General features: G+C 34.9%; 1 protein-coding gene and 1 long non-coding RNA gene across 12 annotated transcripts in view; one reads left to right on the forward strand and one right to left on the reverse strand.

Annotated features, from left to right (window-relative positions):
* The window catches only part of LOC105475142 (calcium dependent secretion activator 2), a 564,483-nt gene that overhangs the window by 334,655 nt on the left and 214,624 nt on the right, over positions 1 to 15,204 (forward strand). The gene's annotated exons all lie outside the window — the stretch shown is intronic.
* Positions 3,478 to 7,051, reverse strand: LOC105475128 (uncharacterized). 2 transcript variants are annotated; one of them, XR_003016579.2, is made up of 3 exons: positions 6,985 to 7,051; positions 4,609 to 4,727; positions 3,478 to 3,602 (listed from the first exon to the last, which is right to left on the reverse strand). It is a non-coding gene; the product is annotated as an uncharacterized lncRNA (long non-coding RNA). The 2 variants fall into 2 exon arrangements; XR_983153.3 differs by lacking the exon at positions 6,985 to 7,051 and adding an exon at positions 6,833 to 6,951.

Below are 15,204 nucleotides of genomic sequence, written 5' to 3' on the forward strand. Positions count from 1 at the left end.
GGCGTAAACCTGGGAGGCGGAGCTTGCAATGAGCTGAGATCTGGCCACCGCACTCCAGCCTGGGCGACAGAGCGAGACTCCGTCTCAAAAAAAAAAAAAAAAAAAAAAAAAAATGACATTTCCAATGATGTACATTGCTGCTAATCGGCCATCAAATCAAATCTATTATCTCTTCTGTGGCTATCTGAGGCCTGGCCTATTATGTACTCAATAATTTGCAAACTCTAAATATTAGGGTTTTGATTTAGGACATAAAATTCATCATCAGTCTGACATTTATTTCTCATCTCAGAATTGTATCAGTTTGTAAGTTTGGCATGGTGAATATCTCAGTTTATAACTATGTCTTAAGCCTGTGACTTTGTAGTGAATTATAGGAAAAACAAATCTGCATAATATCTTTTAGCCTAGTAAATGTATTTGCTCTCCTCTGTTTAGTTACTTTGCTGAAATATCACTTAGAGACTATGTTGGGAGGCGTTGTTGAAATAGACTTGGTATGTTAAAAGGTTAGCCTATTTTGAACTGATTATAGCAGTTCAAGGAATTTACCTTACTACAAAAGCAAATGATTATGATTGTTTAAATGTAAGATTAGGGAACAAAATCCCTCATGTTAAAGTCCTCTAGAGTTTAGATAAAAATCAAAATCATCCTTTTAAAAGAATTCAGGTACAATAAATAGAATTCAGATCAGCGAATGTTCAAACTTCTAAATCACTAGCAAATTAGGTAATATACAGAGCTGGAGATGTGAATATTATATAATGAGTATAATAAAGGAGTTGAATGTGATGTGCCTCGGGTGCATGTTAGTAGCTAATTCCAATATGAATGCTTTGCAATCATTTGCCAGCAGAGATGCATGTGTTCGGCTAAATGGAAATCTTGGACGTTCTCTCATACACCCCATTATTTGTAATTGAACACCTGATTTCTATCATGCAACAAATTAACATCTGCACTGGATCTGTCTTTTATACATATGGATACACTGATTAGAATTTTGCAGATAGACAGATACTTGAAAACAAAAAGACAACATTGTGAAACACTTCCAGCCATAATTTTTGATTACATATTGAGAATCGTTTAATTATCTTACTCCATGTAATTAGCTCTTCTACTTAGGTCAATTGTTTATTAACATGACATGTTAGCAATTTGTTAATTGGCATAAAATAACATGAGACTTTTCTGGATGTTTCGTATGAGAAATACATGTGCTTAAGGAAGCTAAGGGAAACGCAAAAAGGTAAATGCATTCATTAGCCCCATTATAGTATTTTCCAGGGCCACTGCTTGGTGCCACCAAAATGTGTGATTCTACTCTTTGAATTTCTATCCTTCTGTTAAGCAGTGTGAGTTTGTTGATTTGAGTGGTTACCAAAATTTAAGACCATGGGTGTACATTTAAAATAGAAGAGTATTTTCTGAAATTAAAAGAATGACAAAATAAAGAAATGAATATAAAAATGCTAGTTGGTGGCAGGGAGCTAGGTAGAGAGTTATATACATTCAGGTAAGACAATTATTAATTATTGGAAAGAGATTTAGTCAATATCAAGCCTTTAAGCTCCAAGCTGTTTTTTTGACCCCTGCTTTTTATTATCAATAATTTTTACATATTAATAAAGATACTATTGGTTATATCTAGAAAGAAAAATTGATTTTCTTTCAAAGAACTTCTCTAGCATCTGGAGCAAATAGACAACTACCAGTATCCTACATATTAGATATGTAGGAATTTAAGAGCTGAAAGAGATGTGGGGGTTACTTAGCCCCACATCTCTAGAGGGCAAGAGTGATAGGCCTTTCTCAAAATGGGGGTGGAGTGAGAGGAATTTATTTATTAACCCTGTTACTGAATATGTTATGGGCAAAGCACTAGGTTGGACATTCTGACAAATAAAAAGATAAATTCGCATAACCCTATCCCAGTGAAAATTGTTTAGTGTTCCTTTTTTGTAAGTAATGTTTTTATCCACTTGGGGGCACTATGATCAAATTTAAAAAGCAAACAAGAAAAATGTTATTTTGGTTTATTTCCATTAAAATTGTTTGTTGTACTCTTGGGAAATATAACTGTATACTTTTAGATAAAATACTTTTTAAATATACAGAGATGGTTAGCTTTTATTCATTTTTGTTTAAGTTTCAGAATAGGTACAGATTAAAACAGCAGTTCTCAAAAGTGTGGACACTGGATACCAGGCCAGCAGCGTCAGCGTCACCTAAGAACTTGAACATGCAAATTCTCAGGCCTGATCTGTCAATCTGGAACTCTGGGAGGTTGTGGGGTTAGGGGAGAGTGGGGGAGGGGGTGGCAGTCTGTATATTCACAAGCTCTCCATGTAAGATTTTGTTGCTTATTAACATTTGAATTAGAATATGTACAGTTGGAAATACTTTTTTTATTTCCGAATCTTTAAAAATTGAGTTAGCAATTAGCTTATCAGTATGTTTGGAATATTGTGGAGAATGTGTTTCTTAGGAAAGTTACCTACATTAGCAATAGATAAATAAATGAGTCTGAAGACTTAAGGTAATTTTTTTTGCCCATGATTGTGCAACTGTGTCCATATGAGTCAGAGTATCAGAGTAGTTAGTTGAACGGTCATTTTTATCTCCTCCTCAAAAAGGAACAATTTGAGATAAATCATTTGTTGTATTATGTAGAAAAATCAGCCAATCGATAGAATTTCCCAAATCTAACTTTTTGCAATGATGTCAGGGGCATAGCCTAGATGTCAAATACTAACAGTATTTTTTGTTTGTTTTGTTTTGAGACGGAGTCTTGCTTAGTCACCCAGGCTGGAGTGCAATGGTGCAATCTCGGCTCACTGCAACCTCTGCCTCCCAGACTCAGGCGATTCTCCTGCCTCAGCCTCCCAAGCAGCTGGGATTACAGGCACCCGCTACCACGCCCAGCTAATTTTTGTATTTTTAGTAGAGATGGGGGTTCACTATGTTGGCCAGGCTGGTCTTGAACTCCTGACCTTGTGATTCACCCACCTCAGCCTCCCAAAGTGCTGAGACTACAGGCATGAGCCACTGCGCCCAGCCTGCTAACAGTATTTTTAAAAATATCTCTGTAGTATCTTTATGCTTATTACAAGGGATAATACATATATTGGGTCATTTGATCCTCTGGACAATTCTTTGAAGCAATTAGGAAACCAATCATTACCTCCATTTACAATTAGAAAAAACTGACTGAGACTCAACTGAGGCCAGTTTTAGAATTATTATCTGTAAGTATAATATTAGTATAGGAACTCTACTCATTCTCTTTTTAAGAAGTAGGTAATTAAGAGTTAGTGGGAACAACTAAAAGAGAATACTGCTGCCCTTAAGAGAAGAACTTCAAACTTCTGGTTTTAGGAAGGAGAATCTTGCAGGTGTAGATGACTAGACTGTGAGGCTGGAACTTGAATTCTGAGGGTTCCCCTCCTCGGGGGATTCTCACATCCTTTCCGTAATACTATGCTGGACCTCAGAAATATCCTAACTTCACCTCTTCTTTCTCTTCCATTGTGGACACTCTTTCCTTTGATGCTCTGTGCAGTTAAAGCAGTGTAGAGCTTCTGAAAGTCTTTATGCTAAGGGACAACAAATGAGAAAGTAATCACAAAGAATATAAGAAACTACCAGTACAGCTTGTTGTCACTGCTGGATTCTGAGCTGTTTCTCTACTGCAATGTGACACTGCATGCCCTCTCAAGATTGCTGACTTCAAATTGCACCTCAGTGAGGGTTTCCTACTACTTAACTCTTAGTTGTTGGTGGTTTTTTCTCAATGAAGATTCCTATCTTACACCCACCAGGGATGACATTCTATACATGTGAACACTTTCCCATTCACAATCAATCCAGCATCTGGCACAGGAGGTCCCTCTCCCCAGAATGCAAGGAATGGTCTTGATCTTGTTCTGAGATCAAGACCATCTCCTCCGTATAAAAGAGGTAAAAATATTACTTGAAGACAATTTTATGTATATAGTAGCTGGAGGCCATTGCTTCAAAATTAAATAGAATGCTGAAATGAATCTTGTAGCAAAGTCGGAAAGTATAAATATTTAATGAATAATGTGTGTTAATAGTTATGTGTAGTTTTTAGCACAGTCTTCGTAGTATTAAAAGTATCAGAAGTTGGTTATAACTAACTGTTGTCTGTAGCGATAATTGAACCTACCTTCTAAGATTGTTGTATTAACTGAGGTATGTAAAACATAAAGCACAATACTTGGAATATAGAAAATTTGTATTTTAAAAGGTAAGTTGTCATAAGGAAAATGATGGTGATAAAATGCAGTGGGGATAGTTATTTTAACAACATGAGTAGAGTATACTATGGCATAGAATATTTTATAATGTAACATAGTCTCATTTTACTCACTTTTTAAAATTTGTTTTTACTTTCAGATAGAGTAAAGCTTAATTTTCTTGAATGCTAATGAAAAAAAAAAAAAGCTAACTTAAGCCTAACTGGAAACCTTTTCTTATTTCAAAACTTATTGTTGAAAACTGTATTGAAATTTGTTAAAATTTTGTGCTTTTTAGAGTTCACAAATTATTTTTTTATATTAATAAGGATCATTTACTCACCTGTTTTCATCTGTCTGAAAGTCTCTCTTGTAGGAACTCCCATGGTAATTTATCTTTACATTTTATAACATCTTCTACATTATTTTTGTATTAAGTATGAGGATATCTTCTGTTCTAAACTGCCCAAAGTAAATATTGAGTCAGTTATCACTGAATAGCACTAATTCCAAAATATGTCTTATAGTGTCTAAAGTAAGTTTTTCTTGCCAATTTTCTAATTGTAGATCAAAGGAAGAAAATAAAAAAGAAAAACCTCTGAAGAGTTAAAGATTATTTGGATTCTAGTCTATTAACATTATAGTGCAATTCTTGTTAACTTTCCAATTATTTATGTATCTCCCTGAAAATCGGATATAAATGTGCCAGCAATTGAATCAATCCTCATACCCAGGAATTTAATTTTGGCACAGATCTTCAAGCAGGATCCACATTTTATTTTCCTGTGGAAAAATAACATACCTTCTTAACTGAAACAGAATAGATCTTATGTTTCTTTTCAATTACGCTGTTTAGATGGTGCCATCCAAAAGAGAGGGAGGAAAAATATATTTAAAAGTCATTTCCTTCCAAGGGCTGATTTTCCCCCTATTCCATTTAATGGTTATTACTTATTAAAAAAAAAAATCCAGAGACACCACCAGACTGGCTTTAACTCTTTTATTCTTTTCTGTTAAGTAGTAGTGTTCCTCTACAAGTTCATGTAACAGATTTCTAGTCTTTATCCCTAGTTTTATATCAAATAGGAGAAGGATTTCTGCTTATAATAGTTTTAAAATTAGGGATGGGTATACTTTTTTCAGTGAAATAAATGCCTTACTTATTTCTTTTACTCCAAATGTGTTTTTCTGCCTCTTTCATTTGTATTCCTGTGAATGTATGACTCTGTGAAATGATTCCATTAAATGATTCCATTAAAATGCAATATTTACTTATTTGAACTAATATATCTTAGTGTTGCTTTTTTGGGGTGGGAAGGTACTGATTTCCTGTGCTGAAACATGCCTTAAGAAAAAAGAAAGAAAAGGAGCAGATTTTGTTCTGGAGTTCTTTATAAGAAACAACTTCACAAGTACCATCGGACATGGCATTGTAATTCTTGTTAGGCAAAAGTAATAATCTGTATACGTCCAGTAGATGGCGCAAACATTCCCCCAAATAGAAAATAATTGTCGTAAAATAGAAAATTTTGGTATTAATAATAAAAGTGGCCCTTATTTAAGTAGAATTAAGTAATCTTCTACACATTTTCTTTTTCAAAAATGTAAAAAGAGAAGGTTGAAAGGAGGTGAAATGGTAGTTCATTTTGGACATATCAAACTTGTCAAGAAACTTTATCAAATTAATACAGAAAAACTTTAATGTTTAGTAGTTTATGAATAATCAAAGCTATCACAAGGTCAGTTTTAACAAAAAATATCTGAAACTTGAAATTTGGAATATGTTGTGTAAATGTCAAAAGCTATTTTTCCTACTATCTTGGTTTCATTTTTATGTGTCCTACATTCGTAAGCAAAAGCACTGTGAATATAGTTTTGTCAGCAAATAAATAAATGGAATTCTTAAGCTTTAAGTTAAAAAGGGAAAGAAACATTATACAAATCTAGCCCTATATAGTCCATCCTTATTGCACGTGGATTCTTCATTACTACTGGCTTTACTTTTTCATTTTCCTCTAAATAAATAAAGATATATGAGAGAGAAGCTGAATGTTATAGTTTTTGTAGTAGTCTAGAATTTGATAGTTGGTCAATAAGTAGCAATTTCTTAAGAATTTAAGAAATTCAGTAGCTTGGAACATAATACAGGTATTCTGTAGAAACATTGCTTTTATCTAATGAATATGAAGAGCTAGTTTTTGTTGTTGTAATGTGTGACATTGTAAGTATTCTTCATTTTGGAAAAAGATATACTTACATTTTTGCCCCATTCCTGGAAAGCTTTTCTCCTTAAATGGGACGAAGCTGAAAAGTTTATTACCATCCCCACACCCCAAAGAGACTTTCAAACAAGTTAAGTTGAAATATTTTCTGTTCTACTTACTACTACCACCACCACCACCACCACCACCACTACTACTAATGCCTTCATTTACATTGTGCTTTATAGTTTAAAAGGCCCCTTTATATACATCATTCCAGCAGATTTTTGTAATGACCCATCTATTATAGTCAGGGGGCTAATATTGCTATTCTTGTTTTACAAATGAGAAAAGTGAATCTTATACCTGGCACTTAGCCATTTAGGGAATCATTCATGTTCTCTTTCTTTCTCTGTTTGTCTGTCTCTCTCATTATTTTCACCCTTCTCTCTCTGTTTTGGGGGAAACGTTTATTCTGTATTCCCAATACTTGCTTCCATGTGAGGGATATTCATTACCGTAATGAACGATCTCTGTTCATTCTGCACAAGCCTGTTGAGGGCAGGATCTTCTCATGGAACGGCCTGTCCTCTTAGCACTGTCTGTGACTGGGCTGGGGAAAATACGTGTCATAATAATACTGAACCACATAAGGAAGCCCACCACTTGCAGGAAAAACACACACACACACTATTCAATGTTATCTTTACCGGTATTCAAGGTGATGTTTTGTACTCTGTCTACTCTTTTAAGTCAATTTGTTCAGAACTCGGGCAAAGAAAAGAGGTACTGAATTACTTGGCCTCCTCAGAGATTCCAATAGTGTCAATATCAGACTTTATTTTTTTTAGCATATTAGTGAGAGTTAGAAATCTGGTAGCATTTTTAGATCTTTAGACATATAATATATATTCTGTTCCATTTTGACTGAAAGATCCTTGTGATGCTGTGAGATTGAAGCCATTTTCAGCAGTGGTTGAAGAGCCCTGGGAGTCCCTTTTCAGCATAAAGGGGCTTAAGGTGCACTAGAGTCCTGAACCTCCAAGCCTGTTTTCACAGCAGCTGCTCCATGCTTCCTTAACGTTTTCATCATTCACATTAAGTTAAAATTCAGGGTAATATTCTGCTGCTAAAATTATTTGAATACTCTTGATCCAAATAAATATAAAAATACCAAATTTATCGAAAATCCAAAGGCTATCCAAGACTTTTTAAAATTGTTGATATATGTTGTATAATTTTTGCAAAATATTTACTTCCTTTATTATAGTTTTATTACAATTGCTCCTAATGACAAACTAGAAAAAATCATTTAGTCATTCCAAAAATGTTTATGGAGTGTCTGCCATATGAAGGAACAGTGCTAGGCAATGAGAATAGAGTGGTGAGTCACAGACTATATGGCCCTTGCCCTCATGGAGTTTGCAGTCTTGTGTGGGGAGTAAACATTAGTCAAACAATCTGCTGGCATAATTTTGTAGAAGAAATGTGTACATGCCACCTAGTTTGTATAATAAGGGAATATGACCTAATTAGCAATGCAGAAAGTTCTTCTCTGAGAAAATGATAGTTGAGCTAAGAGGACGGTAATAAATGGGAAGTGTGAGACTCAAGAACTAAATGAATTTAAAAATAAGTGTTGGAAATGGATAAAATTGTACAATGTTTGGGACAAATGGGGTGAAACAGACTACATGTGAACAGTTGGAAGAGCAGTGAGAACCCAGACAGTATTTGTACAAAGGAGTTCTTGGTGTCAAAGTAAGATAATACAGTATCAAAGGAGACCAGGCGGGATGGCCCATGCCTGTAATCCCAGCACTTTAGGAGACCGATGTGTGCAGATCACCTGAGGCCAGGAGTTGGAGACCAGCCTGGCCAATATGGCGAAACCCCATCTCTACTAAAAATATAAAAAAATAGCTGGGCATGGTGGTGCATGGCTGTAATCCCAGCTACTCGGGAGGCTGAGGCATGAAAATCACTTGAACCCAGGAGGTGGAGGTTGCAGTGAGCCGAGATCATGCCATAGCACTACAGCCTGGGCAATAGAGTGAGACGCTGCCTCAGAAATAAATAAACAAACAAATAAATAAATGTATCGAAGGATATCAACACAGTGTTTATAGATGTGAGCAACTGCAGAAATGTCTATGACCCACTAATATGTCAAGAATTCAAGCACAGAGTATCAGAGAAAGTTTAGCAAGAACAAGAGCAAAGCTGTGTCCTCAGCCTGGGATATTGGGCAGCTTATCAAAACAACTACTGGCACACAGTTCATGATGATATTTTGTCAATGACTGATGGCATATATGACAGTGATCCCATTAGATTGTAACTTTTTTTTTTACTGTAGCCTCTCTATGTTTAGATACGCTTAGAAACACAAATGCTTACCTTTACAGTTCCTACAGTCACAAGCTGTACATGTTTGTAGCCTAGGAGTAATGGGCTGTATATATCGCCTAGGTATGTAGTAGGCTATACCATCTGGGTTTGTGTAAGTCTACTCTATTATCTTCTCACAAAGACAGAATTGCCTCATGACGCATTTTTCAGAAGGCCCCCATCATTCAGCGATGTATGACTATATTTAAACACAAGGGAGCAGGTCAGGGACTGAGACACTGAAGCCAAGGAATGATATCAGAGCTGGATTAACAGCAAGTGTATCTTACTTCTCAGTTCCTCCAGCCTTGAATCAGAACTCCACAAGCCTCCTTGACTATAGACAAGATTGGTCACAAAGTATAAAGTTGAAGTTCAAGTGACATAGTGTCCATAGAAGAGGCTATTGGGAAGGGAAATCTGTGAAACATGCTGAGGGTTAGGAGGAATTTAGGTACCTTTGTAAATAAGTTACATGAAGATGTTACTGTAAAGATGGACATAGTTTGTTTACTAAATTTCAGAGCTCTCTCAGAATATCCTCAATAGCCAAGACCAGAGAGCAACATACTAGAAGAAGAGGCCTTTCAGGAACCAAACATAGTCCATGGAGATTATGATCAAAATTTTAAAGAAAACTTTTCAAAGATTTTTTTTTTTTTCAGAGAGGGTCTCACTGTGTTGCCCATGCTGGAGTCCAGTGGCACTATCCTGGCTCACCACAGCCTGTACCCCCTAGGCTCAGATGATCCCTCCACCTCACCTCAGCCTCCTGAGCAGCTGGGACCACAGACACATGGCTAATTTTTTACATTTTTTTGTAGAGATGAGGTTTTCGCTATGTTGCCCAGGCTGGTCTCAAGCCCCCTGGCTCAATAGTCCACCTACCTTAGCCTTCCTAAGTGCTGGGATTGTAGGCGTGAACCACCACACCCAGCCCCAAACATACATTTTTATAGATTCGTAGTAAAACTATGTTAGAAGTGAAGATGGTATTTTAATTATGACTAGGATATTAGTTAATTCCAAACAGAACGTAAAAACCCAGTTATATAATTTTATTGCTTAAAGACTCAGTAATCTAGTCCAGTTAATTTCTCAAAGTATGTGCTAGAGAACATGACTGTTACAGATATTCTATGGAAAACATTCTGTACTTTTGGAGATACCACATACACTACTCTCCCCTACCTTTGCACATGTTGGCTACAGACTCTTAGAAGTTCTTAATAAATACAGAACTTGCTTAGTTTTGTTTAACTGAGTATTCCTCACATTTATTTGGCATTATTTTTCTTCAGAGTACCTCCTTGTATCCAGATGTTCCAAGACACACACTGTGGAAAACACTGTATCTCAAACTGTCATCTTAATTATTTTGTTAGAGTGTATGTAGTTTATAGAATGGACATTTTATGTACATATTTCACTTGAAATTCTGAATATGAAAAAGGGAGACTGATACCTACATTTCCAAAAGAAGGAAACGAAGGCCTAACATATTTGTGTTAATTCAGGATTACCTGTATTACATGTAATGTTAAATAACATTTGATCATTTTGTTATACCTTAGGAGTAGTGCGCCCTAAAAGAGAATGTATTTTTATTAGTCAACATGATATGGTTTGACACATGAAAGCCTTTGCTAAACCTTTTGTTTCTTGCTAAACTACTTACTTTCTCAGGGAAAGGAAAGCTTAATGGAGTATCTCACAAAAATATCTAGGATTACGTAAGTAAATAATTTCTTTTTAATTGCTGGATGCCTCAGAGCCTTTTTGCCAAGAGATGCAAAACGTCATTTTCTTTGGAATGTGACATAGCCTTACTCTCAGAGACATTCAGATTTTTCACAGTCCCAGTCTTCTTCCTAGAGGATGGAGGAATGGACCTCCCTACGAGTTTGCCTGGTTGGGGTAGAGGGGGCTACTCAGTAAATTATTTGGATATTTTTCCCATTTATTTACTTCTGAGACATTTTATAATCAGCTTGGAAAGCCTACTAATTTCTTTAACTTTTAGCAAACAGTGAAGCATGTATAGACAAAAATTTTGAAGGGTATTTAAATTGAGGAAAAACATGAAACCATGCTTTATGAAATATGCCTTCTGTGTTAGAATATATTGAGGTGATGCATATATTAATTAACTTCATTTAGCCATTTCACAATGTACACATATTTCAAAACATGTTGCACACCATAAATATATACAATTTGTTGGTCAATTTTTAAAAATAAAAAGGAATAAAGACCTAACATATTTATACAATCGTATAAATATCAGCACTGATCATGAACCACTTAAAAATATTTATCAAGGTACTTTTTTTCTGCTAATTGAGATGTAAAAGAATGCCAGTGACCAGTTAACAAAGAAAAATATCAGGAAACCTGTCTTTGAATAAAATATTTATCTGCACAGTTTGATTTAGTTGGGTTGTTTGGCTTATATTTATTGAAAACTACATTGTGTAGAACTACTTAATTATTTTCTAGTTGTTTTATTTCTAGGTGACAGTACACTGACGTCTATATTAGAATATACCCTTTAATAATGATCAATTGTAAAATGCTGGAGAAGATACAGAGAGTGGGAACTCTTATATACTGTATATAAGAATGTAAACTAGTACAGCCATTATGGAAAACAGCTTGGAAGTTTCTCAGAAAACTAAACGTAGAACTATCATGTGATCCAACAATCCCACTAATGTCTGTTTATTTAAAAAAAAACAAAAAACAAAAACAGAAATCAGTGAATCAAAGGGATACCTGCCCCTCCATGTTTATCGTAGCATTGTCCTCAGTAGCCAACATATGAAATCCATCAACAAATGAATGGATCAAGAAAATGGAGAACATGTACACAATGGAATACTATGTAGCCATAAAAAAGAATGAAATCTTGTCATTTGCAGCCACATGGGAGGAACTGGGGTTCATTATATAAAGTGAAACAAGCCAGGCATAGAAAGACAGATGACACATGTTCTCACATGTGAAAGCTAAAAAAGTTGATCCGTGGAGATAGAAGTTAGAATGATAATTACCAGAGGCTGGGAAGGGTGTTGGGGGTGGGGGACGGGGAGGATGGGGCTGAAGAGAGAGGTTGGTTAATGTGTTCAAACATATAGTCACATAGAAGGCATAAGTTCTAGTGTTTAATAGCACAATAGGGTGACTATAGTTAATAATAATTTATTGCATGTTTTTAAATAGCTAGAAGAGAAGATTTGAAATGTTCCCACTACAAAGAAATAAATGTTTGAGGTAATGGAGATCCTAAATATCCTGATTTTACCATTACACATTTTATGCATGTATCAAAATATCACGTGTATCCCATAAACATGTACAAATATATGTCAGTAAAACATTTTTTAAATAAAAGGGCCAGATGCGGTGGCTCACACCTGTAATCCTAGTACTTTGGGAGGCTGAGGCAGGCAGATCACTTGAGCTCAGGAGTTCTAGACCAGCCTGAGCAACATGGTGAAACCCCGTCTCTACCAAAAATACGAAAATTAGCTGGGCATGGTGACATACGTCTGTCATCCCAGCTACTCAAGAGGCTAAAGCATGAGAATCTCTTGAATCTGGGAAGTGGAAGTTGCAGTGAGCCAAGATCACACCACTGTACTATACAGCCTGGGCAACAGAGTGAGACTCTGTCTCAAAAATAAATAAAATAAAATGAATTATTTCGCAAAAAGAGAGAGAGAAAAAAAAAGAATGATCAGCTAGAACTACATCAGCAATTCTTGATGTCTTATCCGAGGATGGAATGGGGTTTTATGGTCTTCTTATCTGGGCAGTTTGCCTTTATTCATTTTCTAGATTTTGCTATAGCAAGCACATTTTTAGTATAGTTTTATACTGTCTTAAACTGTTTGTAACTGTTTTAAACAGTTATTGTACTGATAAGAACTGAGGCTTAACTTGGATATAACTGAGATGAAATTAACAGAAGGTAGAACTCAGGAAAAGGAAGAGGGACAATTCTAAAACATGTGATACCTAATATAAGTGAAGAACTCTATGTTTTATGCATTTGCTTTCAGGAATCTCCTGTTTATATAGCACATACATTTTAAGTTCTTGCTCGACAATAGGAGTTATTGGTTTTTCTTTAGTCATAATTTCTCCCCAAATGTTATGTAATTTTGTTTGATGAGGATCCTTTCCGTGCATCCCCACCTCTCTTTTACTCTTTCCCATAATAATTCAAGTCCTATAATAACCAACCAGAAAGTATTTACTTCTAAGTTTCTTAATGCCCGGGTTCCAATGTTGTCTCAAATCAGTTTCTTTTTTCATCCTTAGTTGAAACAACCACCGCCTCCCCGCCCCGCCCAAAAAAGTCTTAATCTTGTGGGGTTAAATAAAAGAAAGAATGTAGTGAAAGGAAGATTCCTTTTATGCAAGCAGCAGAGAACTTGTAGGGATGACTGAAAGTGCCTGAGGGCATTTGGTCCCTATTGGTTTTCACTTCAAATGCAATGGTGCCCACAGATAGCCTGTATTGTTGTCAGTTAAATGGGATCATGAGTGTCTGAAAGGTGTTTGAGAATGAACCGAAAATCATTTTCACAAGTGGATGATTACTTCTGCCACATGTTAACCGAACTCTATCCGAATGGCCCAGATTTTTGAGCCTGCATTAATTGCTCTTTCAACCTTGACTGAGGCTTCTCTTATGAAAGCCCTTTCCAGGACTAAACCACTCTATATATTGATTTTTTTTTCTTTCTGTATTTTTCCTTGAAAAATGAAGGCTTGTAGAAAAAAGGCTTTATCATTCAAAATGTAAATTGATTGTTACATTTCTTTGAATAAAGCGCTAGACTCGTAAGTGATCCACCAAAATTAATAGTTCTTTTTTTTCAGGCTCCAAATAATTACCATCTTCTGTATACAATTATGTTTTTCAAATATTCATTAGTGATGATTTTTCATCATAAAGTAAAACCATGAACTCTCACAGCATGGACTCAGTGCAAATAAATTCTCATATTCTCATTTCTATTAGAATTGTGTGCCACCACTCTAATTGAAACTAAACTACAATATTTAGTAATGTGTGGAGAATTTTTGTGTGTTGAAGTATTCCTTGAACAATCTTCAAGTTAGAAAGGTTTTGTAAAGTGCTTTTAAAGTGTTTGAGTAAGCAAGTTCTTTATTTCATTTTACTATTTTCTATTTAAAATCTGGCCTAGAGAATATTAGCTATGTCTTTACTATTACTAGAATAATATGGGATCTAGTTCAAACATATTGTGATATGAAGATGGGTTAAATCTCAATGTTTTAATCAGAAAATGAGTTCTTAAAATGTCATTGACTTTTGTGATTATAAATGTTAGCCAAGAATATATAGTATTTAAAGGAAAATGGCTAAACAGTTAAACTTACTTCTGAGGTTTTTGGCTCAAAAGAAAACAAATCAGAATATTACATATGAATGTATTTTAAAAAAAACACACACACACATTCAACTGGGTACTATGTAAAGACAAGCATTTAAAATAGCTTTGTCGTATAAACATTGCGGCATTAATGCTTGAAATTTATTTTTACTAAACTTCGTTTTACTCAATAAATCTATTGCCAAGAACAATTTTATTGGTACTAAAATACATATGTTAATGATCAGGAAGTCTTTCTAAAGAAAAGTTTTTGTTCCTACTGTCACAGAACATTCTGATGGATTTCATAAAGACTATTTTTGTTCACAAATGAAAGCTTTTAGAAGTAATTGTGGTGTTGTCTTCCAGCTACCTTATTAATAGTTGACTCTTTTAAGAATCATGTAGACGCCAAAAAGGTTGTATAATTTTTAATGTAGGTACTGAGATACTCTACTGACTATATGTAACTATAGATATAGAAGATTTTTAAAATATACTATTTGCCTTGTTGGTAGTAGCTATTTTGGCTTAAGGCCTGGCCATTTCCTTTAAAAAAAGAATCAATTAGGCAAATACCATTTAAAAAACTGTTTTCTCTTGACTTTTTTTCCAAACAGCATAAAATATATTCTACACTTCTAAATCATATATTAAATATATAATCAAAAATTTGAAAGTTTAGTTTCTTCATATCTCTGATATTTGATGATACAATGTGACCTAAGAATAGCTGGATTTTTTTTTTTTAAGTCATAGGTGAAAGAAACTGGTATATATTTAGTTGTCTTTGTGCTTTATTTCCTAGCAATCAGATGTGTGTTTCTTTGGAGCAAATAGTGCTCTCCATTTGGAATAACCCAGAAGAGGGATTAATACTTTCTGATTATTGCTATGTTTATACTGACTGATAGAACCAAATGCTTCCAGGCTTTACTC

This window comes from Macaca nemestrina, chromosome 4 (assembly GCF_043159975.1).
Source record: "Macaca nemestrina isolate mMacNem1 chromosome 4, mMacNem.hap1, whole genome shotgun sequence".
Classification (NCBI taxonomy): domain Eukaryota; kingdom Metazoa; phylum Chordata; class Mammalia; order Primates; family Cercopithecidae; genus Macaca; species Macaca nemestrina.